A 25,981-nucleotide genomic window follows, 5' to 3' on the forward strand; every position below is an offset into this window, starting at 1 on the left:
AATAAAAAAATCCAAACTGAAATTTTAAACTGTCATGCAATATTGCTCCATGACAGATTTTGTTTTAAAAAATCACATTTCAAGAGATCTATATTATTTTATTTAACAGAAGTCACTATCTATCTTCAGACAGAATCATTGTGAAATCAAGAGCTTAAAAACATTAAAATAAAATGATTCATTTAGCATAGACTGTGGAGGTGTTCAGCTAATGAGAAACAACTTTTGCTCTTAATTGGGTTATAGAAAATTGAAAAACACTTATTAAAATGTATTGCTCACACAGAATCCAATTCAAAGGAGGAGAAAAGAGGAGAATTACTGATATTTCTATTTTCCATATCTGTTCTCTGGAGTTATATATCTCATTGCAAAGTGGTGTAGACCAAAGGGTGATGGATTCAAAGTCTGTGATCAATTTGATCTTGATTTGCATGGAGTGGTGAAACACTCAAGCCATCTGATTACCTCTGCTAATTTAGTGATTGATTAACCAAGAGGTGGTTTCTGAATTCTGAAAAGCCCTGAAAGAAAGCTAAAGGGGGAAGGGGAGCAAAGGGAAACCCTTAGTGAGTGAAAAAAAACTTCATTATTAGAAACTTTGTAATTGTTTTTTAACACTGGAATAAAATAATGTGTTTACTAATATGACAATTACACTTAGCAGGTTAAATTCCAAAATTTTAATAGGTTAAATATTCTTAGGAACACATCCAAAGAAAGAAATTATAAAAATCAAAGATATATCTAACAAGGTAATGACCCTAAATACAGAACAGGATAAGAGAGAGAATAAAAAGTCAATACTGAATTGAGAATAGCTGAAAATTTTCTAAATTAAAGAAAGACATGGAAAATCTTTGTATTCTTGAGTGAGATCTAATAGTGATGTCGGTAATAGCCCTAAAGATCAGTTAGTAACAGATTTTAGAAATTCTCTTTCTGTTACCCAAGGTCACAGCCAATGACTCATTTGAATTCTAAGCATCCATTGATTGCAAAATTATACCTATGTAATTTCAGAGAAGGTTCTAAACATTAAATAAATCTGTTTTGCCGTGGTCTTATACATCTCCCTTAGGTATTGCCTAATTTTTTTCAAGACTTGGCTGCATCTTTCTCTTTTAAAATTTATTTTTAAAGATATCTTGGAATAGTCTTTGTAGAATAGAATAGAATTTTATGACAGAAAAGGACCTTATAATTCATCTTCTTTCCCTTCTCTCTCACAAAATTCTAGAGTAGAGAAAGGGAGCCCCCAAGCCCTTGGACTCTCAGGAAAAGATGGTGCTGGGTCTCGATCCCAAGTCTTTTGCTCTCCAAGGCTTTTGCACCCTCTCATACTGTCTCAAATTAGCTTGGGATTAAACATTAAACTGTTTTGCCTCACCCAGCATCTTTCTTTTCTTTTCTTTTTAAAAAGTATGTTACACAGTCCAATTATTCTTCTGTTTCTCTTTTATAGTTCTAAATTAATAATCAGTGAGACACAGTTTGTGAAAGAGTGGATCTCACTACTGACCCATTGTGGCAGTAAGAGAAAAACATTTTCAACAGTGAAGCTTAAGATTTGAGCATTCAGTGTTTATAAGTCCATGCTGTTGATGACACGGACTTCTATTAGCTATTTAGCACATATGAATCATGTTATAGTTTCAAAATCCTTTTCTATCAATAGCAACTTCTTAGCATGAATCAGTCTAGTTTTGTTATTTCCTCCTCCTCCAAACAGCTTTCCTGGTCACATACGTTTGATGAATGTGATGAGTTACCCAGAAGCTCAGTAGTCTGAACTGCTAAAGTCTACAAGGAACAAGGCAAAAGTTTTAGATTTAAGGGTGGAAGCAGTCTTACCTCTGGGATTCATGGTTGCTAAGGACAAGGTTTGGGTGGTGATAGAGGAGTTTGAAAGGTGTGGAGGGACAGTCTGTACTCCTTGTTGGCAAGTCAAGAGTTTGCAGGCATTGAAACTCACCTCTAGTTTCTCAGGTCATGAAGAACCCTCCTTCAACCTGCAATCTGTTGTGATGCAGGCAGTGTGAATGTGGAGAGAAGAGTCCAGTTTATCCCTGACTGACTCTAACCTTAAGGAGCAATAACAAATTCCAAGGGGAATCCATATGAGCACTTTAGATCATCAATGCACTGGGCACTAAACTGTTCCTACTTACTACTGACAAGAGTGGACACCTTGAATATGGCCCTTGGTACAGTGATTCTGAGCACGAACACAGGAAATTCCAAACCTGGAATAAGAATGGAACTCTTCTTGGAAATGACTTAAATAGAAAAGCTTTTTGAATCTAAGTCACTCACTAGTCCTTTCTTTGTCCTGTGAAGGCAAATGAAGCAATTTGTTGCCAAAATCGATTCCTGGAATCAAGGAATCTCCTTTACAGGGCAATTACATGTTTCTTTATATCAGAGTCAGAAGAAGAAACCAAATCAGAAGAAACAAACAAATGAAAAAACCTGAACAAAATAGAGAAGTGAAGTTTGAAAGAGAGGGACTGTTAAAAGAGCAATTGGAAGCCTGGAAAAGGCTCAAAAGAAACAAAAGAAACAGCATAAGGCACAGGAACACAACAGAAATGCTCCATGAAAATGTAAGAATCGTATACAGATAATCAGGGAAAAGTGCCCTGAAAACAACTCTGGTTGACTGAAGCTTTGGGTTGTGGGGGAAGTGGAAATACGTAGACGATTAAAACATCATCTGGTGGCCATCCTTTTTGTATCCTTAACACACAGCAACTGTCAATGAATGTTCCAATAAATGGACCACTGGCCAAATTATCCTGTTCTCAAACTATATAATTCTGTGACAAAGTCACTTCCATGTCCACACATCCCCCACCCATAGGAAGGTTTTGAGGTAGAGACAATCTGTATCATCAAGTGGCCATAGTTCATTTGGTTGCATAAGCTAAGGCAACCACCTTGAGGTTTGTCTTTTTACATTATTGATTATCTGGCTCCTGCTCAACTTCTGTCACTACCTGTCCACCTGAAGTAACTGAGGAATCAGCGCGAGTGAGGGAGTGGTGTGGGTAGTTGTGTGGTAACAAGGAGGTCTCTTGGGGGCAGTGTGTCTGCTTTCACTTGGCATTTCTCGCTTGCACCTGCCACTTTGCCCCTTGCGCATCTGCAAAGCAGAGGTCTAGGCATGTTGCTGTGCAGCAATGAAATGCTCCCAGAATCAGTCTCTGAGGCCGGCCCCTAACACCAGCCTGGATCTCTGAGGTGCCTCTGGGATTCCCGTGGGTGCTGCGGTTCCCAACATTCCATTACACTTGCCCCACAAACTCCAGGCCCACTTCTCCTGTTTGTGCCCGCCACTTAAGGGGCATTCCAGGGTCACCACGGTCCTCTGTGCTGTGGGAACTGGCAGCGCAGGCCTGGCCAGAGAGTGGGAACAGAGCTGGGGGTGCGCGGGATTTGTCAACTTCAGCTGCTGCAGCTGCAGTGGTGGCAGAGGCAAGAAGGGTGGAGAGTGGTGAGGAGGGTTGGAGCCTGGGCGGGGAGGCAGTGCCAGGCAAGTCAGAGGGGTGCTCCAAGCTCCCCCACCCTCCTTCTGGGTGCGAGGATGCAGACTCTGGAACTGGTGCTGTTGGGCTGAGGTGGAGGCAGGGGAGTTGCAATGCACGTGGCTCTGTGAGTGTGTCTCCTGCGCGTAGAGAGGCGGAGGACCAGGAGGCGAAGAAGCAGAAAGGGGAGAATACCCATAGCAGCTGCTGGTGCTGCCGCCATAATACTCCCAGCTCAGGAGGCTGCCGAGTTGTACCACACCAACTATGTGCGGAACTTGCGGGCCATCTGCGTGCTGATGGCCATCTTCACCATCTGCTTTGCCATCGTCAACGTAGTGTGCTTCATGCAGCCCTACTGGATCGGTGACAGTGTGGACACCCCTCAAGCCGGCTATTTCGGGCTCTTCCACTACTGCATTGGCAATGGCTTCTCCGGGAAGCTGACCTGCAGAGGCAGCTTCATGGACTTCTCCACGTTGCCCTCGGGTGCCTTCCAAGCCGCCTCCTTCTTCATCGCCTCTCCATGATGCTCATCATTGCATGCATCATTTGCTTTACCCTCTTCTGCAACATGGCCACCCACTGTGTACAAGATATGTGCCTGAATGCAGTCCACTGCTGGTGAGTGTACGCTCACTTCTGTGGAGGTGAGAGACCCCTGGGCATTGAAGTTCAGGAGAGGCCAGAAAAGGAGGGATGGGGTGTGTGCACCATGGGGTGCCAGGCAACTTAATCCTCTGGGTCTGAGGGGTGTGGGGGAAGGAACCCTGAAAGGCCGTCACACCCTGGGGTTCCCCAGCCCAAGCACTAGCGCAGGTCCCCAGGCTTTTGAGAACCTCCCAAGAGCAAGGGACACTACCTAGAGGGGTATGCTGGATGCAGAGTGGTTGTTGGGCTGAGGTGGCTCAGAACTAAAGATTAAGGGACCAGGGGGCAGCAGCGAAGTGTCAACTTAGGGAGGTTGAGCTGGGTGGTGGTTTATGGGGCACTGAGGAACTGGCATAGGGAGGTGAAAAGCGAATTTGGAGATATTGTAGTGGAAGGAGCAAGCTCTGACCCTCCCTGGGACAATTTCTGCTTCATAATTTGTGTGTGTGTGTGTGTGTGTGTGTGTATGTGTGTGTGTGTGTGTTGTGTTTGTGGGTGGGAAGTTGGAATAAAATTGTTTTTCCCCATCCTGGACAATTTTAAATATTTTATCATCCATCTGGAGGTGAATAAATCTTAATTGTTTTGGGCTTAATCCTTTCAAGAAAAATGTAGCTTAGAGTGTTCCTTAGCAAGTCCCCAATGCCAAGCCTTCAGTTTGCTTCCTTGTCAGAGTAAAGGTCCTTTCATTTAATCTTTAAACATATGTCTTGAGGGAATCAAGGTTTCTCAAAATCTCATTTGGGGAAAGTGGTGTTAGGGAAGTAGGCAAATAGAAAACCTTTCATACATAGCATGGGAATCCAGAGAGAGAGAGAGAGAGAGAGAGAGAGAGAGAGAGAGAGAGAGAAAACTCCCTTCACCATGGATAAAATATATAACCCCCCAATATCTCACCTCCTCCAGCCTTTTCCTAACTGACTAGAGTTACCACTCAGTTAATCTCTATCAGCAGATTAAGGCATTGATTAAGTTAATGCCCTCATAACCCAATCATTTCACCTCTATACTTTCTTTCATCCTTGCATACATGAACATCATGGGACACCTCATACCTAAATCATAACTTAATATTAGTGCTATTCCTGGATCTTCCCTTCCTCAAGGAGGGGCTAGAAAGTGATTGGGATGCTTCCAGGACAGAGTAGAGTTACTGCTCCTGAACAATACTCACAACTCAGTCAAATAACATCAAATCTCACTCACTCCACACACAATATAGACCCGCCCAAGGTCCAATGATGCTCAACACAGAACAGGAGAGAGAAAAACCTAAATCAACAACCAGGCCCAAAGAAGGAACAAAGAAAGTGATGTCCACTCTTGGACATCTACTCATATATTAAAGAGAGAGAGAGAGAGAGAGAGAGAGAGAGAGAGGTGTTCCAGAACACAATGCAAAAGAACATACATATAAAAAAGAAAGCAGAATACATATCAACTGAGGTGCAACTGCAGAACCTTGGAAAACACAAAGAAACAGGCAAGCAAATCTCTCCCTCAAAATTCACAATCATCCACCAAAGGAACCTACAGATATGGAAGTGGTTGAAATTCCAGAGAAGGACTATAAAAAAGTTGATATTTAAAAGTTATTGAACTAAAAGAAGATCTAATGAAAAATCTAAGAGAATAAGAGATAAAAGACAACTTTCACAAAGAAATAGAGATTTTGAAAAGAAACAAATTAGAACTCCTAGAAATGAATAACACAAAAAGTCAAATTATAAATTCACTTAACAGCATCACCAATAAAGTGATTACTTAGAAAACAGAAATTCAGTTCTTGAAGATATGATATATGAATTTGAATACTCAGAAAGCAATAAAGGGGAAAAAAAGACTATGATCAGAAAACACATGAACACTGTGACAGCATTAACAGGAGAAACCTGAGAGTCATTGGAATAAAGGTGAACAAGGAGATACAGAATGAAGGTATTAAGAATATTTTCAGTGAGATAGGAATACAAAACTTTCCCCATATTAGAAATGAGATAGATATCCACTTGTATGAGGCATAGACGATGAGTCTAGTAGAGAGCCTCTACAAGTCATATTTTAATCAGAATGCTTAAGAAATAAAATGAGAAAACAATATTAAAAGATGTGAGAGAAAAGAGAAGAACATTAGGTCACATTCAGAGGTGAGCAATAAGGCTCACTTCTCAAAGCAGACCCTAAAAATCAAGGAGGGCCTGGAATAAGATATTCAAAACTGTAAAAGAAAACAATTGTCAGCCAAAATTACTATACCCACCAAAGCTTTCAAAATTGATGGACAAACAAAAATTTCCAAGACAATGATAAATTACAAGAATTAATGACCATTAAGCCAGCATTAATAAGAATACTGAAAGATATACTGCACACAAAGGAACCCCCAAAGAAATTCCAAATAGATCAAGATCACTAGAAGAGCAACCAACTAAATTAAATACAATACAATTAAATACAGCAAACAAATTAAAATGGCAGAAAAAACTGAAACATATCCCTAAAACCACTGAATGTACATGGTCTCAACACGCTGATTAAAAGATATAGTTTAGCAGAATAGATTTTAATGTAAGATTCAACTATATGCCATTTGCAAGAGACTCATGTCAAAAGAAAAGACACTCACAGGCTGAAAGCAGAATGATGAAAAAAATATTTTATATAAATGGAGTTCAAAATCAAATAGGAGTAGCTCTTCTTATATCTGACAATGTAAATTTTAAGAAAAAAAAGAAGAGGCAAAGAAGGTCACTACATGCTGGTAAAGGAGACAATCCAACAAGAAGGTATAATAATAGTAAATATATACTCTAAAATGTCAGTGCACTTAATTACATAAATTCTCCTTGATATTAAGCCCCTGGTAAACTACAACAATACTCACTGATTTCAACACATTTCTATCACCAATGGACAGGTCATTCAATAGAAAAAATTAATAAAGTTAGTTCTGACCTAAATAACACTGTAAGTCAAATTTAGTGATGATAAATAATTTCAGCAAAGTAGCAGATTAAAGATTACCATTCATAAATTAATCTCATTCTTATAATCCAACAGTGATTCTATTGAGAAAGAAATTGGGTGGAATAGGGAAGAACAGTTACTTTGTATTAGGTAGAGGGGAGTGAAGGGAGGGGAAGGGGTATCATGGTAGGAATGATAGTAGGTGAGACAGACATTATTATCTCATGTACAGGTATGACTGCAAGACTGCTGTGATCCTGCAGTATGTATAATCAGACAAATTAAAGATTACACTCCATTTATGTGTGATGTATCAAAATGTATAAATGCATTTTACTGCCATGTACAACAAATTAGAATAAAAAATTTAAAAGAAGAAATCAGGAATACAATCCTATCTATGAAAACCTCTAAAATAATTGGTGAATTCATCTAACCAAGCAGGCGGAAGATCTATACAGTAAAAATTCTATAATGCTGAAGAAAGAAATTCAAAAAGACCTTAGAAAATGGAAAAGAATACAAGGTTTTTATTTTGCTAGAATTTGTATTGTCAAACTGGTTATAGTACTGTTATAGTAATATACAGATCCACTGTAATCCCCATGAAAATACCAATTATGTTTTTCATAGAACCAGAAAAACAGTTCTAAAATTAATTTGAAAAAATAAGAGAAACAGAATAGCTAAAGCAATTCTCAGCAAGAAATGCTAAAGGCATCACAACACCTGATCCCAAATTATACTACAGAGCTATAGAAAGAAGACCAGCATTGTACTGGCATCAAAAAAGGCATGAAGTCCAATGAAACAGAATAGAAAACAGAGACAAACCCACATACATACACTCATTTTATCCTGGCCCAAGCTAAAATATATATTGGAGGAAAATAATCTTTTTAAAAACTGGTGCTAGGGAAACTGGATATTCATATGTAGACTAAAATTAAATCCTACTTGCACAAACATCAACTCAAAGTGGATCAAAGACTCAGAAGTAGCCCAGAAACTTTGCAACTACAAGAAGAAAGATAATGGTCATCACTCCATCATATTGGTGCAGGCACCAACTTCCTTAATGAGACATCTGAGGTCAAGAAATAAAACCAAGAATCAATACATGGGATGCCATCAAATTAAAACTTTTCTGCCCATCAAAGGAAACAATTAAGATGTGGGAAAAATGTACACTCATGTATTGCTGGTGGGACTGAAAATTAGTACAACCACCCTAGAAAGCAGCATGGAGATTCTTAGACTAGGAATAAAATCTCCAAATGACTCAGCTATTCTTATCCTTTGCATATAGAACAAAAATCAGCCACCTTGATGTTTAAGGCAGTACAATTCCCAATAACAAAGTTATGAAACCAGGTGCCCATCAACAGATGAATGGATCAAGAATATGTGGTAGACATAGTCAATGGAGTCTTATTCAGACATGAAGGAGAATGAAAGTATGACATTTGACAGATAGAACTGGACAAAATCATGTTAAGGGAACTAATCCAGACTCAGAAAACCAAGCATTGCAAGTTTTATATGTGGCAGCTAGAGCAAAACAAGGGGAAAATGGCAGGGGGTTGTATGTCATAAAGATACAAGGAAGATCAGTAGAGCAGAGGACACCAAGAGGGAGGGAGGAGGGGCAGAGAATTTAACAAAATCATGCTATGAGCATGTGTAAATATAACACAGTGAGTCCCCCTTATGTATATCTACAAAGCACCAATAAAAATAAACAAATGGGTGAAAGGAAGACCAGTAGAGCAGAGGAAGAATTGGAAGTGGGGGAGGAGAGGAAGGAAAGCAGTGTGGGGTAGCAGGGACTGAAATGGACTAAATCAAATTCAATGCATGTATGATTTTCTCAAAACGAACCCACTGTTATATATGACTATAATGAACTAAGAAAAAATTCCCATGCCTACTCATTCCCCTGGTTTTATCTTCATCTCTGCAGCTTTTGGGATGAACAATTTTTTTTGTGACAATAAAAGCTCCTGTGACTTTAAAGTTCTAAGGTTTATTTTTTACTTACTACAAGCCCATCATGGTCAGCTGAAGGACCCTGGCCACTGTAGGTGAAGGACAAGGGCAGCCCCTTTGTGAGCCAGACTGGAAGCAGGCAGGGGAGAGAGGCATGGGTGCCTGGCACGGGGAGAAGAGTGCTTTTGTCGGAAGAGAGGCACCAAACTCCAGCTCACTTGGTGACTCTGAAGGAGTCATCAGTCACACCTGGATCAGGATGAAACAGGAAACAGGAAAGCTGAAATTATTTAGAAGACTCTAATGGCTCCCATGTCCACTGCTTGATAATTGCCTCATTTACTTTTTATCATTGTTCTTAGCTTGCTAGCTGCCTTCTCACTGGAATCTAAGCTACAGGAGAGTAGGAACCTCAGCTAATTTGCTCATCACTCGCTCCACACTGCAGACAACTGAAATTAGCACACAGTAACTGCAGGAAAACCAGGGATTGCTTGATTTAATGAATGAAGTACCTTCAAAATATGGAGAACCAGCAGAGGAGTGGAAATTGGAGATGTTTTGTAAATTCAAGCCTACCTCTTGTTGTGTGACTCTTTTCTCCTTGTAATGCCTTCAATATGCTAACTGGCATTTTACAGGGATTTCAAACACTGAATAGTCTGTTCATATAAGAAGCTCACTTTCATCAGACCAAATTGTGAATCTGGGTTCTGATGCCTTGATTGTCAGAATCCCAGCATATCTTACTAGGATGGATAAGTGGACCAGGACCAGAGGAGGCATGCACTGTCACTGCAGGGACTAAACAGGGTTGTGAAGGACATGGACTTGCAGACACTGACCTTACAGGATCAGAACCAAAGTTGAAATTCCTCCTTGGCCCAACCATATTTTGTTCCCAGCATACATTGACTCTCCTTAGTGGTCATGGTCATGAGGTTGGGGCATAGTAATGATGTCAAAGATCACCTTCTCAGAATGGTCATTACATGGCCACAGAGCCCCTCATTAGTGCAGTGGGAAGAATCAAGGTGGCTCAGATGGCACCTTTCAGTTGATGGTTAGTGGTTTTTTACCCTGTAGGGTGCCAGTTAGTGGTTTTACCATCTAACTCAATTTTAGTCAATTTTATCCTCTAAGGTGCTGACCCCCAATACATGCCAAATTTCAATTTCATCATTATCTGAACTTCATTTTCATTTCCTTAGAATGCACTGATGGTTCCATTTCTTACAATGAATTTTTCCATTTCTGTTGCCATATAGTGAACACCAGGCAAGTGCCTCTACCCTGTGTGACTCCAACTTCCTTCCCCAGGAACCCCATGATATGGCAGCTCTGAGAAGTGCACAGTGGCTGTCTCCTGTCCTGGTTAATCTTATTTTTGCATTCTCCCATTATATATAAGCAATTTTTTCAACACAAAAGAAAAAAACCGGTAACTTTTTACATTTTTTTCTGCATGAGTCTGGCTTATACTTATATACACAGACAAGATCTCTCTTGATCAAAGCTATAGACAAGATTGTGATCCTGTGAAATTAATTTCAGGATTGCATGAGCAGGTATAATTAGCAAGAAAGAAGTTGTGGAAATCACAGCAAACAATCCTTTGAACTGTGGCTGCCTTAAGACCTAATTAGTGTAAATTGGACTAAGTGAAAGTGCACAAGGCTGTTATAATTAATACAATGGGTCAAGTAGGGGATATGATGGGCTCATTGGGTTTTAAAATCATATTCAGAAGCATGCATGCTTCTTGAAGGGGAACTCCACACCTGGGAAGATTCACATACTCTGGGATTTGTGGAGCCCAAGAAATGATTTTTCATTGAATTTTTGCCCACCTGAGAAGTACTGAAAAATGATCACATAAGCAGGAAGTTACAAGAATAACATTTGATTTTTAATGAAATGTCATTCAGCATATCAGCAGTCTCATGGGCTTCTCTTAACTCTTCCACTGGACTTCAGCCTTATGCGAAGGGAAATCCTACTTAGGCTCCTGTTAAAATCTATAAGGCACTTGACATTGGAGGTGCTCCAGGGGTATGTGTGTGGGACTGCCTGGTCAGTGGAGGGTCAGGGGGCCTGCTCTTGGCTGGTGCTTAATTCCCATCTCCTCTGATTGTTTTTATTATTTTCTTTGCTCTTTTGCTACTGAAATTTTTCATAGTGTTTTTTTATTTTTCATTTATTTATTTTATTGTAAACAAATAGGATACATGTTGTTTCTCTGTTTGTACATGGCGTAAAGGCATACCATTTGTGTAATCATAAATTTACATAGGGCAATGTTGGTTGATTCATTCTGTTATTTTTTTCCCTTCCCCCCACCCCTCCCACCCCTCTTTTCCCTCTATACAGTCCTTCCTTCCTCCATTCTTGCCCCCCTCCCTAACCCTAACTCTAACCCTAACACTAACCTCTCCCACCCCCCATTATGTGTCATCATCCACTTATTAGCGATATCATTCGTCCTTGGTTTTTTGAGATTGGCTTATCTCACTTAGCATGATATTCTCCAATTTCATCCATTTGCCTGCAAATGCCATAATTTTATCATTCTTTATGGCTGAGTAATATTCCATTGTATATATATATATACCACAGTTTCTTTATCCATTCATCAGTTGAAGGACATCTAGGTCGGTTCCACAATCTATTGTGAACTGAGCAGCTATGAACATTGATGTGGCTGTATCTCTGTAATATGCTGATTTTAAGTCCTTTGGGTATAGGCCAAGGAGTGGGATAGCTGGGTCAAATGGTGGTTCCATTCCAAGTTTTCTAAGGAGTCTCCACACTGCTTTCCAGAGTGACTGCACTAGTTTGCGGCCCCACCAGCAATATATGAGTGTACCTTTCTCCCCACATCCTCGCCAACACCTGTTGTTGCTTGTATTCTTGATAATCGCCATTCTGATTGGGGTGAGATGGAATCTTAGGGTGGTTTTGATTTGCATTACTCTTATTACTAGAGATGTTGAACATTTTTCCATATGTTTGTTGATTGCTTGTAGATCTTCTTCTGTGAAGTGTCTATTCATTTCCATAGCTCATTTATCGATTGGATTATTTGCATTCTTGGTGTAGAGTTTTTTGAGTTCTTTATAGATTCTGGAGATTAGTGCTCTATCTGAAGTGTGATTGGCAAAGATTTTCTCCCACTCTGTAGGTTCTTTCTTTGCATTGCTGATAGTTTCCTTTGCTGAGAGAAAGCTTTTTAGTTTGAATCTATCCCAGTTATTGATTCTTGCTTTTATTTCTTGTGCTATGGGAGTCCTGTTGAGGAAGTCTGGTCCTAAGCCGACATGTTGAAGCTCTGGACCTACTTTTTCTTCTATAAGATGCAAGGTCTCTGATATGATTCCGAGGTCCTTAATCCATTTTGAGTTTAGTTTCGTGCATGGTGAGAAATATGTGATTAATTTCATTCTGTTGCATATGGATTTCCAATTCTCCCAGCACCATTTGTTGAAGAGGCTATCTTTTCTCCATTGCATATTTTTGACCTCTTTGTCTAGTATGAGAAAATTGTATTTATTTGGGTTTGTGTCCATGTCCTCTATTCTGTACCATTGATCCACCTTTCTATTTTGGTACCAATACCATGCCATTTTTGTTACTATTGCTTTATAGTAGAGTTGAAGATCTGGTATTGCAATACCCCCTGCTTCACTCTTTCTGCCAAAGATTGCTTTAGCTATTCTGGGTATTTTATTTATCCAGATGAATTTCATATTTGCTTGGTCAATTTCTGTAAGGTACATCATTGGGATTTTAATTGGAATTGCATTGAATCTGTATAGCACTTTTGGTAGTATGGCCATTTTGACAATATTAATTCTTCCTATCCAAGAACATGGGAGATCTTTCCATCTTCTAAGGTTTTCTTTAATTTCTTTCTTTAGTGTTCTGTAGTTCTCATTGTAGAGGTCTTTCACCTCTTTTGTGAGATTGATTCCCAAGTATTTTATTTTTTTCAATGGTATTGTGAATGGAGTAGATTTCCTAATTTCTCTTTCTGAAGATCCATCACTTATGTATAAAAATGCCTTAGATTTATGTGCATTGATCTTATATCCTGCTACTTTACTGAATTCACTTATAGATCTAAAAGTTTTCTGGTGGAATTTCCTGGTTCCTCTAAGTATATAATCATATCATCAGCAAATAGGGATAGTTTGAGTTCTTCTTTTCCTATTCATATCCCTTTAATTTCTTTGGTCTGTCTAATTGCTCTGGCTAGTCTCAAGGACAATGTTGAATAGAAGTGGTGAAAGAGGGCATCCCTGCCTTGTTCCAGTTTTTAGGGGGAATGCTTTCAGTTTTTCACCATTTAGAATGATATTAGCCATGGACTTAGCATAGATGGCCTTTACAATGTTAAGGAATGTTCCCACTATCCCTATTTTTTCTAGTGTTTTGAGCATGAAGCGGTGCTGTATTTTATCAAATGCTTTTTCTGCATCTATTGAAATAATCATGTGATTCTTGACTTTAAGTCTGTTGATATGGTGAATGACATTTATTGATTTCCTGATGTTGAACCAACCTTGCATCCCTGGGATGAAACCCACTTGATCATGGTGTACTATCATTTTAATATGTTTTTGTATGCGATTTGATAAAATTTTGTTGAGAATTTTTGCATTGATATTCATTAAGGATATTGGTCTGAAATTTTCTTTCCTCGATGTGTCTCTGTCTGGTTTAGGTATCAGGGTAATATTGGCTTCATAGAATGAGTTTGGGAGGGTTCCCTCCTCTTCTATTTTATGGAATACTTTGAGAAGTATTGGAATGAGCTCTTCTTTAAAGGTTTTGTAGAACTCAGCTGAGAACCCATCTGGTCCTAGACTTTTCTTTGTTGGTAGGCTTTGATGACTTCTTCTATTTCATTACTTGAAATTGGTCTATTTAAATTGTGTATGTCCTCCTCGTTCAGTTTAGGCAATTCATATGTCTCTAGAAACCTGTTGATGTCTTCAAAATTTTCTATTTTGTTGGAGTATAGACTTTCAAAATAGCTTCTAATTATGTTTTGTATTTCAGTAGTGTCTGTTGTGATATTTCCTTGTTCATTCCAAATTTCAGTGATTTGGGTTTTCTCTCGTCTTCTCTTTGTTAGTGTGGCTAAAGGTTTATCAATTTTGTTTATTTTTTCGAAGAACCAACTATTTATTTTGTCAATTTTTTGTATTGTTTCTTTTGTTTCAATTTCGTTGATTTCACCTCTGAGTTTAACTATTTCCTGTCGTCTACTACTTTTGGTGTTGTTCTGTTCTTCTTTTTCTAGGACTTTGAGCTGTAGTGTTAGGTCATTGATTTGTTGATTTTTACTTCTTTTATTAAATGCGCTCCATGAAATAAATTTTCCTCTAAGTACTGCTTTCATAGTGTCCCAGAGACTTTTATATGATGTTTCTTTGTTCTCATTTACCTCTAAGAATTTTTTAATTTCTTCCTAATATCTTCTGTTATCCATTCATCATATAATAGCATATTGTTTAATCTCCAGGTGTTGGAGTAGTTTCTGTTTTTACTCTTTCACTTATTTCTAACTTCAATCCATTATGATCTGAGAGAATACAAGGTAGTGTCTCTATCTTCTTGTATTTGCTAGCATTAGCTATGTGGCATAATATATGGTCTATTTTAGAGAAGGATCTATGTGCTGCTGAGAAGAAAGTGTATTCGCTGTTGGTTGGATGGTATATTCTACAAATGTCTGTTAAATCTAAATTATTGATTGTGTTATTGAGATCTATGGTTTCTTTGTTCAATTTTTGTTTGGAAGATCTGTCCAGTGGTGAGAGAGGCGTGTTAAAATCATCTAGTATTATTGTGTTACGGTCTATTTGGTTTCTAAAATTGAGAAGGATTTGTTTGACATACATGGATGAATCACTGTTTGGGGCATAGATGTTTATGATTGTTATATCTTGCTGATTTATGCTTCCCTTAGGCAGCATGAAATGTCCTTCTTTATTCCTTCTGACTAACTTTGGTTTGAAGTCCACATTATCTGAAATGAGATTGGATACTCCAACTTTTTTGCTGAATCCATGTGCATGGTATGTTTTTCCCCATCCTTTCACCTTTAGTCTATGGGTATCTCTTTCTATGAGGTGAGTCTCCTGCAGGCAACATATTGTTGGATTTTTCTTTTTAATCCATTCTGCCAGTCTATGTCTTTTGATTGATGAATTCAGGCCGTTAACATTCAGGGTTATTATTGAGATATGATTTGTATTCCCGGTCATTGGGTTCATTTTTAAAAATTTATTTATTTATTTATTTATTTTTTTGACACACCTTGGTTGCTCCTTTATTTGACAGTTCCTTTAGGATAATTCCTCCCTTTGCTGATTTGCTTCTTTATTTTTTATCTCTTCCTCATGGAATATTTTGCTGAGAATGTTCTGTAATGCTGGCTTTCATTATGTAAATTCTTTTAGCTTTTGTTTATCATGGAATGATTTTATTTCATCGTCAAATTTGAAGGTTAGTTTTGCTGGGTATAAGATTGTTGGTTGGCATCCATTTTCTTTCAGAGCTTGAAAAATGTTGTTCCAGGCCCTTCTAGCTTTTAGGGTCTGGATTGAAAAATATGCTGATATCTGTATTGGTTTCCCCCTGAATGTAATTTGGTTCTTTTCTCTCACAGCCTTTAAAATTCTGTCTTTATTTTGTATGTTAGGTATTTTCATTATAATGTGCCTTGGTGTGGGTCTGTTGTAATTTTGTGTATTTGGAGTCCTATAAGCCTCTTGATTCATTCTTCAGATTTGGGAAATTTTCTGATATTATTTCATTGAATAGATTGTTCATTCCTTTGGTTTGTTTCTCTAAGCCTTCCTCAATCCCAATAATTCTCAAATTTGTCCTTCTCATGATATCCCATAGTTCTTGGAGATTCTGTTAATGATTTCTTACCATCTTCTCTGTTCAACTTTGTTTTCAAGGTTAAATATTTTGTCTTCAATATCTGAGGTTCTGTCTTCCAGGTGTTCTATCCTATTGGTTATGCTTTCTACGGAGTTTTTAATTTGGTTTATTGTTTCCTTCATTCAAGGATTTCTGTTTTTTTTTTTTAATATCTCTAACTCTTTATTGAAATGATCTTTTGCTTCCTGTATTTGCTCTTTTAACTGTCGTTTGGTGCTATCATTCAATGCCTGCATTTGCTCTTTCATCTCATTGTTTGCTCCCCTGATCATTTTAATTATGTACATTCTGAACTCCCTTTCTGTCATTTCTTCTGTCATGCTGTCATTGGATTTTATTGATGTAACATCTAGATTTGTTTGGGGCATTTTCTTCCCTTGTTTTCTCATATTGTTCAGGAATCAGTGGGTCATTATGATATTGCAGATTTCCTCTATTGACTTATAATGTCCCTGAAGATTGCTAGTATATCCCCTCTTATCCTTCAGTAGCCTGCAGTCTTGGAGGAAGTTGATAATGCAGAGCTCCACGAAGAAGCTGCCTCTCTAGGGGTGGTGATCCTCAGGTGGGGTATATTCCCTGATAGTGGGCAGAGGTGCCTCCACTTGTTGACCAATGGTCATCCAAAGGGGAACTAGGCTGCGGGCTGAGGCAAGGCCTGTTTGAGCCTTTGTCTCCGGTTTTACCGTCCTTGTGGGAAAACCTCACCCGGCAGGGAAGACTTACCCAGTGGGGTGTTCTCACTGGTCATTTCCCCTCCTAGAGGTTCCCCTCAATCTCCAACTACCGCCTGGGCTGGGCTGCCTTCCTCTGCAACATTCCCAGGGGCCTGAACCTACATTCTGGGCCTGGGAGCCTCACCCTTCGCAGTGAAGTCTCCTTAGGCTGCCTCTCCTCAGAGAATCTGCCTGCAGTCCTGGAAACTTCGCTCCACCCCTAGGCGTGTCTCTGTGCAGCTCTTCCACCAAGAAGCCAGTCCTGGGACCCTGCTCTGCACCTAATCGCCTGGCTACATGGCCCCTCCTCTGAGCCGCCACCTGGAGCCCCGTACAATAGCTCCGAGACCCAGAAACGTGCCACACACCTCTTTCTCTCTTTCTCTTTCTCTTTCGTCGGTGTTCCGACGCAGTCACTAGTCCAAGCAACTCACTTCGCATCGCCTCCTCCCGCCAACTGCCCGTAGCCCTAGGCAGTCACTCCAAGTCCAAGTGACCCACCCTGTTCCTCCTCTTCCTCGGGGTAGCCCCCCGGGTGTTCAGGAGTGGTCACTCGGAGACCAAGCCACCCACCACGCTCCTCCTCCAGGCAGGCCACCGGTGTTCAGGAGGGGTTGCTTTGAGTCCAAACAACTCACCACTCTCCTCCTCCTCTGGCAACCGCCTGTGGCTCTGATGCAGTCACTCCTAGACCAAGTGACCCGCTGCCCTTCTCCTCTTCCTCCGGGCAGCCCCCCGGTGTTCAGAAGCTATCGCTCTGAGTCCATACAGCTCTCCACGCAGCTCCTCCTCAGGCAGCCACCAGAGCCCCAGTGGTTGCTCCGAGTCCAAGCGCTGTGCTGAGCCGCCTCCTCTACAATGATCCCAGTTGTCTGTGTTTACCACTCCAGTGGTGGGGAGGGGCGTCTCGCTGAGCAACTCTACTTCACAAAGTTCCCTGCGTTCTGGGGCTACTGCCCCATCCGGGATGCCTCCCCAATGGGGGAGACTCACCCAGCGGCTTTGAGTTGGTCCCAAGTCTCTCACTATCTCCTCTTTTGAATCCTGTGTCCTGCTGTACTTCAAGTTGAATTTTCATTTAAGTTTCTCTTCATTTTCTTCTATATCAGTCTATTAATTTTTGTTTTGCCTTCTAAATTCACAAAATGAAGTTGCTGGACCAAACCTTCAATCCTCTAGCTTCCTTGCCTTGGTCAACCACCCTGCAGAGACCCGAGTCAGTGACTGCTGACCTTGACGCCTCGGAAGAAAATCTTTCATAGTGTTTTGAGTTTCCAAGTGCATTGATGATGGCTGACTCAAGGTTGGTGCTTTAACTTCTTGAAGAAAGCAAGCCATCACTGTCATTCTGAGTATCTCTGAGAGGCAGGTACTCCTAGCACTCAGATTCTCTTTCCACCTCTTCCTGAGTGGTTCCTTTCAGGGAGATGGTGTGAGGCCCAAAGGACAGTGCATAGAAGACACACTTGCAGGTAGGAACAGTGACCTGAAGGCCATGGGGTGTGAATGAAATATTGGAATCAACATTGGGAACTCTGAAGGACTTAGGGTAAATGTTGAAACAAAACTTGAAAAGGGTAACAAAATTTGTGAAACCACATAATCTAATTTAAAGCTTACTATGAAATTACAGAAATCAAAATCGTGGGATACTGACATAAGGGCAAAAAAATAGATCAAACAGAACAGAATGTAGAGGGTAGAATTATATGTATACATACACGGTGACTGATATTCATGCATATCACAAGGCACAAATGGAGAGAAAATATTTGCAATACTTTACCTGATACAGGACACATACACACACACACATATATGCTCTGTAATTCAATGAGAAGAAGTACTCATAACACAACTGTAATAAATCAATCAATTAAAAAAAAAGTCAAAATAGTGGATCAGTTACTATAACAAAGAAGATAAATAAATAGCTCATACATGAAAACATGGTCAATAAAACTATACAGTTTAGGAAGGGGAATTAAAACCACAGTAACATACCAATATGCACCAATTGGGTAGCTAAAGTTAACATGACTGACAATACCAAGCACTAAGATTTGTAGCAAGTGGAATCTCCTATTGTTGTTGACTGAAAGTGTAAACTTATACAGCCACTCTGGAAAAGAGCTGGTCAGTTTCTTGGATAGTTGAACTTAGGACCCATTAATCCTGCTTATAGCTATTTACCAAAAACATATGATGACATTATGTTCACGCAGAGACTAGCATGCAGGTTTTGTTCATTCTACCTGGTCCTTTTCTTTTGTAAGTTCATCACAAATCATTCTGTTTCAGCTAGGGTCCTAATATTTGCCATATATTCATTATCACTACCCTGTGGTGTTTCTGAAATTGGCTCACACTGTTCATGGCTAAATGACTTATTCTTCTCCCAGGTTGATCTCACAGACATTTTCTCCACTCCATTTGGCAAGGATTTAGAGCAAGAGTTATGATTATCAAGGCTGCCAATGGCATTTTCTAAATATCTTTTTTCTGTCAGAAAAGAAAAAAAATTTCTTATATTCCTCTCAATTTTCCCAATACCTAGCATACGTATTACTCAGTGCTTTGTCTCCAAGGATTTCTAAAAGCTTTACCCTTAATTTGCCCACCCTCAAACTTCCCTAAGGGACTTTAAGCAAATGTTACATAAATGTAACTGAACTTCAAGTAAATGCAACAGTTAGACTTTAAATCAATTAACAATAGCCCTCTTCCAAGGCTCTTCCTCTCTCCTGTGGCTCTGGGTTCCTCCTGGAACACCTCCCTCTGCCTGAGCAAAGCCTGCTAGCATATCCTCCAGGATACTTGTGACACAGGTCAACACCCCTAGGTTTCTGTTGGTCTGAGAACATCTTTATTTCTCCTTTACTCTTGCAGAGGTCTTTCATTGGACATGGAATTCCACGTGATGATTTTTACTTTTAATACGTTACAGGTTGCAGGTTGCATATCATCCTTTTTCTTGAGCAGATCTGTCTTGTTTCACCAGTTTGAAAACTAAACAACTCATTACCTCTAATGGACATAAACCAACCCCAAACAGTTAATATCCTGAGGGCTTGCCCCAGTGAATTCACACATATTATCTTATTCCAAACTTAAATACAATGAGAAAAAAGGAAAAAAATCCAAAGCTTAAGTTGCTTATAAATTATAGAGTTTAAAAGCAAAGAGAGTAATTGGATAGTACAGTCCTGGTCATTAAACATTAGCATTTTGTACCTCAGTTTCCTGACTTTTCAATGAGGATAACAGCACTGAAATAAAATACAAAGCATCTTGAATGCTTATTTTTAGAGGCCCAGGAGTACAAAAATATTTGAGCATAGGATAATGTGAGACAATATTTGGAACTTGAAAAACACTGAAATTTTGAAAAAAATAAATGAATACCACAATAGGTAATAATTTCATAGGAAAAAAAGACCTTCCAAGTTGTCTAGAGGAACTAAAAGGGGCTGTTTTTATGGATTTGTTTGTTGTAATGTGAACACAGGAACAGTATCTAAATGATTCAAAAGCATATCTAATCTATTTCTCGCAAGTTACTTGTAAGAAAAAATTGTGAACTGATTTTCCCTGTCTCCACTAGAAAGGTGAGCTAGCACCCAGTTAGGTCACATGTTTATATGATTTTTTTAAAAAGCTGGTCATATGATTTCTAAACCTGAAATTGAGTATTTGTTTTCTTTTTGGTAGAGGAGATTGAACCCAAGGATGCTCTAGCACTGATCTACATTCCAGCCCTTTTGATTTTTCTTTGATTCAGGGTCTTGCTGAGTTGCTGAGGCTGGTCTGGAACTTATGATTCTCTTGCCTCAGCCTCCTGAGTAGCTGGGACCACAGGAATGCACCACCATGCCTTTTTCAAATGAAGATTTTTGAACACAAAATTATGTGAACTTACTAGAACTGGGCATGGTGGTACACACCTGTAATCCCAGCAGTTCAGGAGACTGAGGCAGGAGGATTGCAAGTTCAAAGCCAGTCTTGGCAGCTTAACAAATTCCTAAGCAATTTGCAAGACCCTGTCTTTAAATAAAATACAAAAAGGGCTGGGGATGTGACTCAGTGGTAAAACACATTTGGGTTCAATCTCTGGTACCAAAAAAAAAAAAAAACAAACAAAAAAAACCCAACAAACTATAGTTACTTACTAAAGACTTCAAGCGCTTACCCCAACATTATTTAATTTCATCTTTTATTTTCTGGTACTGAGGATTGAACCTAGGGGCACTTTAACCACATCCTAAAGTTTAATTTTTATGTTTTTATTTGTTATAATTAGTTGAGAATAATTAATTGAGACAAGAGTCTCACTAAGTTGCTTAAGGCCCCACTAAGTTGCTGAATTTGAGATCCTCCCACCTTAGTTTTCTGAGTCACTGAGATTAAAGGTATATGTCACCAAGCCCAGCTGTATTAGCTCATTTTACAACAGTGTTAAATAAGCAGGGCTGGTATTATGATCACAGTTTATAAAAAAGAAGTTCAGTGTGCTTACAAATTCTCAAGACCAAATGGAGCTGGGTCTAGGACTAGAAGGCAAGGTCTTTCCTCCCCAGGGTCTGACCCTGTCATGGTAAGGACAGTTGCTCAGGAGCAGGAAATCTCGTATCTGGTGCCAGGGCCACCCAGTGTAGCCCACTTTCTTACCCAAATGGTTCAATGTTTCCTTGTATCATAAAACATTTTCAGAAAGACAAAAAGAAAAAAAAAGAAAAAACCCTGATTCTATATCCAAAAGCTGCATGGGGTGCTGAGATGGTACCTAAGAGTCTAGCACTAGCAAGCTTACGTGGTTAAAAACTGTCTCCTCACACTGTAGTGCTTTATTTTTACTACGATGTTCATGAAAATGATTTAAACCCACAGAGCTCCAATAGGTGATTGAAAAACTACTGATAGCTGGAGACATAAGTTGACATTTTAAAAATCATAATCTATTCCAATTTCAAAGAACTTACCTAATTGGATTGCTTTCATTTTTGCTAAGTAGATAACTAAATCCTGGAGATAAATTTTCTTTAGGGGGTTGCTTTGGATGACAATCCACAGTCCTGGGTGCTGACATAAGTTCTCTTTTTGCTAAAGAAGAAATTAAAGAGAAAACATTATTTTCCTTTTTTACTATGCATTATGATGGCTGAACAGCATTTCGACACACAACTTTTTCCTAGTTTTAAAAATAAAATTGCATTGTAAAACTTTCTGAGAAATAAACAAGTGTACAAAAAATAAAAATAAGTAACCCATAACCCTGATATGTCAAGGTAACCCTTGTTGCTCTTTTAGTAAAGCAGAGTGTGACATTAGTGCTCTGGCTCAAAACTGGTTTTCCAGGTGGACTGGAAGTAAGATAGGAGAGCCCTGCACAGTGATCACCCCTGCAGCACCATAAGGACAAGTCCCCAGCAGGATTAGGGAGGAAATGAGGATAGAAACTCAATGCACCCATTGTAAAACAAATCTGTACCTGACTAAGCAGAGGTGACTGATGCCAACTAACTGAGGCCAAATCTAACAGAATCACCTTCTGTTTCCAGATGAGTATGAACTGAGTTGTTGGAATTAATGTCTAGTAACTGTCTACTATCCCAAAAACTTTGAAGTGGTATCAGTTGCAAATGATATACTAGACATACAAAAATATCCCACTTAAATACACTGAGATTTCTTAAGTGATGCTGGCAGTATGTGTGCATTCGGTTTTACTTATTGAAGATGACTGTGTTTAGACACCCTGTGCTCAGGGCACTCTACCATTAGGAAACAGAATACACAGCTCAGATGTCACTCTCTTCAACCCAAGAAACACATGTCTAACCTTTACATGGAGTACTGGATTTATGATTTGCAGGTGGTAAAGATGATGATCTTAGTGAGGTACAATTTTGTCTCTTTTGTCTCTGTTGGGCACATTTCTCTGGGGAACGTTTTGCGTTGATGGACGATTCAAATTGCTGAGAATTCACTAATTCTGTAGCAAACAAATGGGGAAAAATCCCTCACATGCTAGGCAAGCGCTGCACCACTGAGCTACAACCCGGCCCTGCCTGTGTCTCATTTTCAAATAATTTATTTCAAATAATTAACATGTATGACATTATATATAAAGAAAATATACTATCACTTGTATTTATACATACAAAAAAGAACACATACCTTGCTAAAAGGTCCCTGTACTGAAAGTAGTTTCCTGCTTACAAGGGTGGGTGAGTTCCTAATAAGTGACAGGTTCTGCCCACCTGTGTTCCAGTAGAAACTCATGACTAGTTTTCTCTTGCAGGACTCTCATGCACGAAATCCAAGAAAGGGAAACTCCTTCTCTCAGCTGGACAGGACCCTACTATGTCAGTGTGCAGCAGCTAGCCCTATATATACCTCTTGGGACAATGCTATTGGTTCACATTTATGCTAATAAGGGTTTGGAAAAAGTAGTAATGCCATTGGTCCAAATTTACAAACTATCTCTGCAACCATGCCCCCTGAGGGAAAGCGGAAGTGAGGGCAGAGCACGTGAACCAACTAATAGAGTGCTTCCTTTTTAAGAACTCATTAGCAGAAGAGCCTCAGCCAGAGCAAGGCAGTCAGCTTAGCTGCTCTTGCTGCCTCCAAGACACCTGAGGAGCTCCTGCCCTGGCAGACGCTGGAGGAACCAAGGCCACCAGAACCGAGGTTCCCGCTGCTCGAACCAAGGCAGACGCTGCCCCCAGAACCGAGGCCTCCAGAAGTGAGGCCCCTGCCAACGCCGCCGCTGGAATCAAGGCTGCCAGAACTGAGGGCCCCGCCGCCGCCGCCACAACTGAGGCCACCGCTGGAACCGAGGCCACCGCTGGAACTGAGGCCACCACTGTAACCGAGGCTGCCGCCGCCAAAACCGTGGCCGCTGCTGCTACTCAGGAGCCCCTGGAGCACAGGAGTCGCTGCCGAAGGAGTGAAAACCTCCACCTCTGCTGCCACTGGAACCGAGGTCGGCGCTGCCGCCATTAGAGCTGCTGCTGTTGCCACCCAGGAGCCCCTGGAACACAAGGAGCTGCTGCCGGAGGAGTCCAAGACTCTTTCCCCTGCCGCCTCCGCCAGAACCAAGGCCGCCGCTGCCACCATTAGAACTGCTGCTGCCACCACCACCCAGGAGCCCCTGGAGCACAGGAGCTCTGCCAGATGAGTCGAAGCCTCCATCGCCGCCGCGTCCCACTGGAGCACAGGAGCCACCACTGAAGCTGTTTTGGGAGCACTGGCGCCATCCTCACTGCTATCGCCTTCTCCTGGAAGCAGGAGTCTTTACTGCCACCTCTGCTGTGTCTAGAGCACCGCTGCAGCCACGGTCACCACATCCAAAACAGGAGGCTCCGCACAGCAACCAGAGTGCAGGAGCCAACATACCACTGATGCTGCCTCCAGGACACAGGATTCTCCGCTGCCGCTGGAGCACGGGAGCCAACATTGCCACCGTCGCTCTGTGGTGAATGCAGGAGCCACCTTAGGAGCCAGTGCCCCTGCTCTGGAACACCGGCGCCACTATCTCAATGTCCAGAGCATGGTACTCAAGATGGACATCCCCCACTTTCAGAACACAGGAGTCCCCCCAGCCGCTGCCAGAATACAGGTGCCAAAACCGCTGTCCCCACGTCCAGAGTTCAGGAGCAAAGGCCAACTCAGCGACCGACCCAAAGACGCAGGACCCTCTGCTTCTGCCACTGCCTCCAGAGCTTGGAACTGTGCTTGTCAGGACCCAAGCCCAATGGAGGCTGCCCATACCTTGGCTGTGGACTCCCAAGGCTAAGGCAGGTGTGAGTGATGGACAGTTCCATCTGCTTCAACCACGTGATCCCCTGCGCATCCCAGCTTGTCCCCCAGAGACAGACCTGGTAGAAGTTGCTGAGCATCTTGAAGGAGGAGGTAGGTTCTGAGAACACCTCAGGGAGGTTGCAGGCACCTTGGATGGGGGACAGCAGCTTCTGGAGAGGTTCTCCTTGGTGTGGGAGGTGGCACATTAGAGGCAGGCTCACCCAGTGTGGCCATCTACTGCCATCAGGGCTAGAGGTTTCATCCGTGAGTTTGGGGGTTGTGGGGCTGGAGGAAAGGGGGTACCTCTGGTGTCTTTAAGCTGTGTGCAGGGGTGGATTTGGTGTGAGGATCCCCTGTGATCCTCAAGGTGGGGCATACCTTGAGGTGTCTGGTGGGTTCAACCCTGTTTTGTGAGGCATAGGTGTGTGGGTTTCAGTCAGGGGACGAGCTCCTGGTAACAGGCAGCCCTGTTGCTGGGTTGACATTGAAAGGGACTGCCAAAGGGGGCCCAGCCATTAGCAAAGGGGAGAGGTTCAGTGTGGAGACATAAAGATTCCTTCTTGACCCCCACATTCTCAGTCCTTGGAGCCACCTTCAGGAGCCAGGAGACCCCCTCACCAAGGGTTCCTGGTCAGAGTCTGTAGGGTGCCCCCTTGGCAGGCAGGTTCTCCTCATCCCTACATCCCCACACAGGAGGATGACAGATGGGCTTCAACTGCTCCTCTGCCTTTTCACTGTCATCCTGCCTTACCCTTCTTTCTGCAATATGTGTCTTAATCAGCTTCCCTGATTAAGATGGACAGCTTGCAAGATTGGTCTGAGTCTCTGCAATCACAAAGGGGTTGGCACAGGCTATGAGACTTGAAAATTTGTCCATTGCTGACAAACTATCAGGACCCAGGACCCATGAAGCAGGTCTAGGAGTTACTCCAGGCTCAACCAGAGCTGGGTTCAAATCCGGCAGGGTTTTTTAAGTGTATTTTTTTTTTTTTTACTTTGGGTTGTGTGTCCAACACAAACTTTATTCTGTAGGTACAGCAGTGAACCAGACAGGCTCAACCCCTGCCCTCCTGGGGCTGACATTCTCCTGCAAGAGATAGACACTGGCAGATTCTGAAGAATTTAATTATTAGGATTATTACGGGAGGCACTTGGCACCATAAGAACTCCAAACAGGGGTAGTGGTGTCACGTAGTGGTAGAGCATTTGCCTTGCATTCAGGAGGCCCTGGGTTATATCACCAGCACCACAAAAAGAAATAAAGAGAGAAGACACAAAACAGGAGCACAGGAAGAACTGCACACATACAGGGGGTCAGGGAAGGATTCTCTGAGGGTGTCATGTTGAAGAAGAGACATGAAACATCAGTGG

At 41.1% G+C, this 25,981-nt stretch overlaps 1 pseudogene; it reads left to right on the forward strand.

The window, feature by feature from the left end:
• Positions 1-23,812, forward strand: part of LOC124973705 (LHFPL tetraspan subfamily member 3 protein-like) — a 68,798-nt pseudogene extending 44,986 nt beyond the window's left edge.
• The last annotated feature ends 2,169 nt before the right edge of the window (positions 23,813-25,981 follow it).

The sequence above is a fragment of the Sciurus carolinensis genome, unplaced genomic scaffold (assembly GCF_902686445.1).
Source record: "Sciurus carolinensis unplaced genomic scaffold, mSciCar1.2, whole genome shotgun sequence".
Lineage (NCBI taxonomy): Eukaryota > Metazoa > Chordata > Mammalia > Rodentia > Sciuridae > Sciurus > Sciurus carolinensis.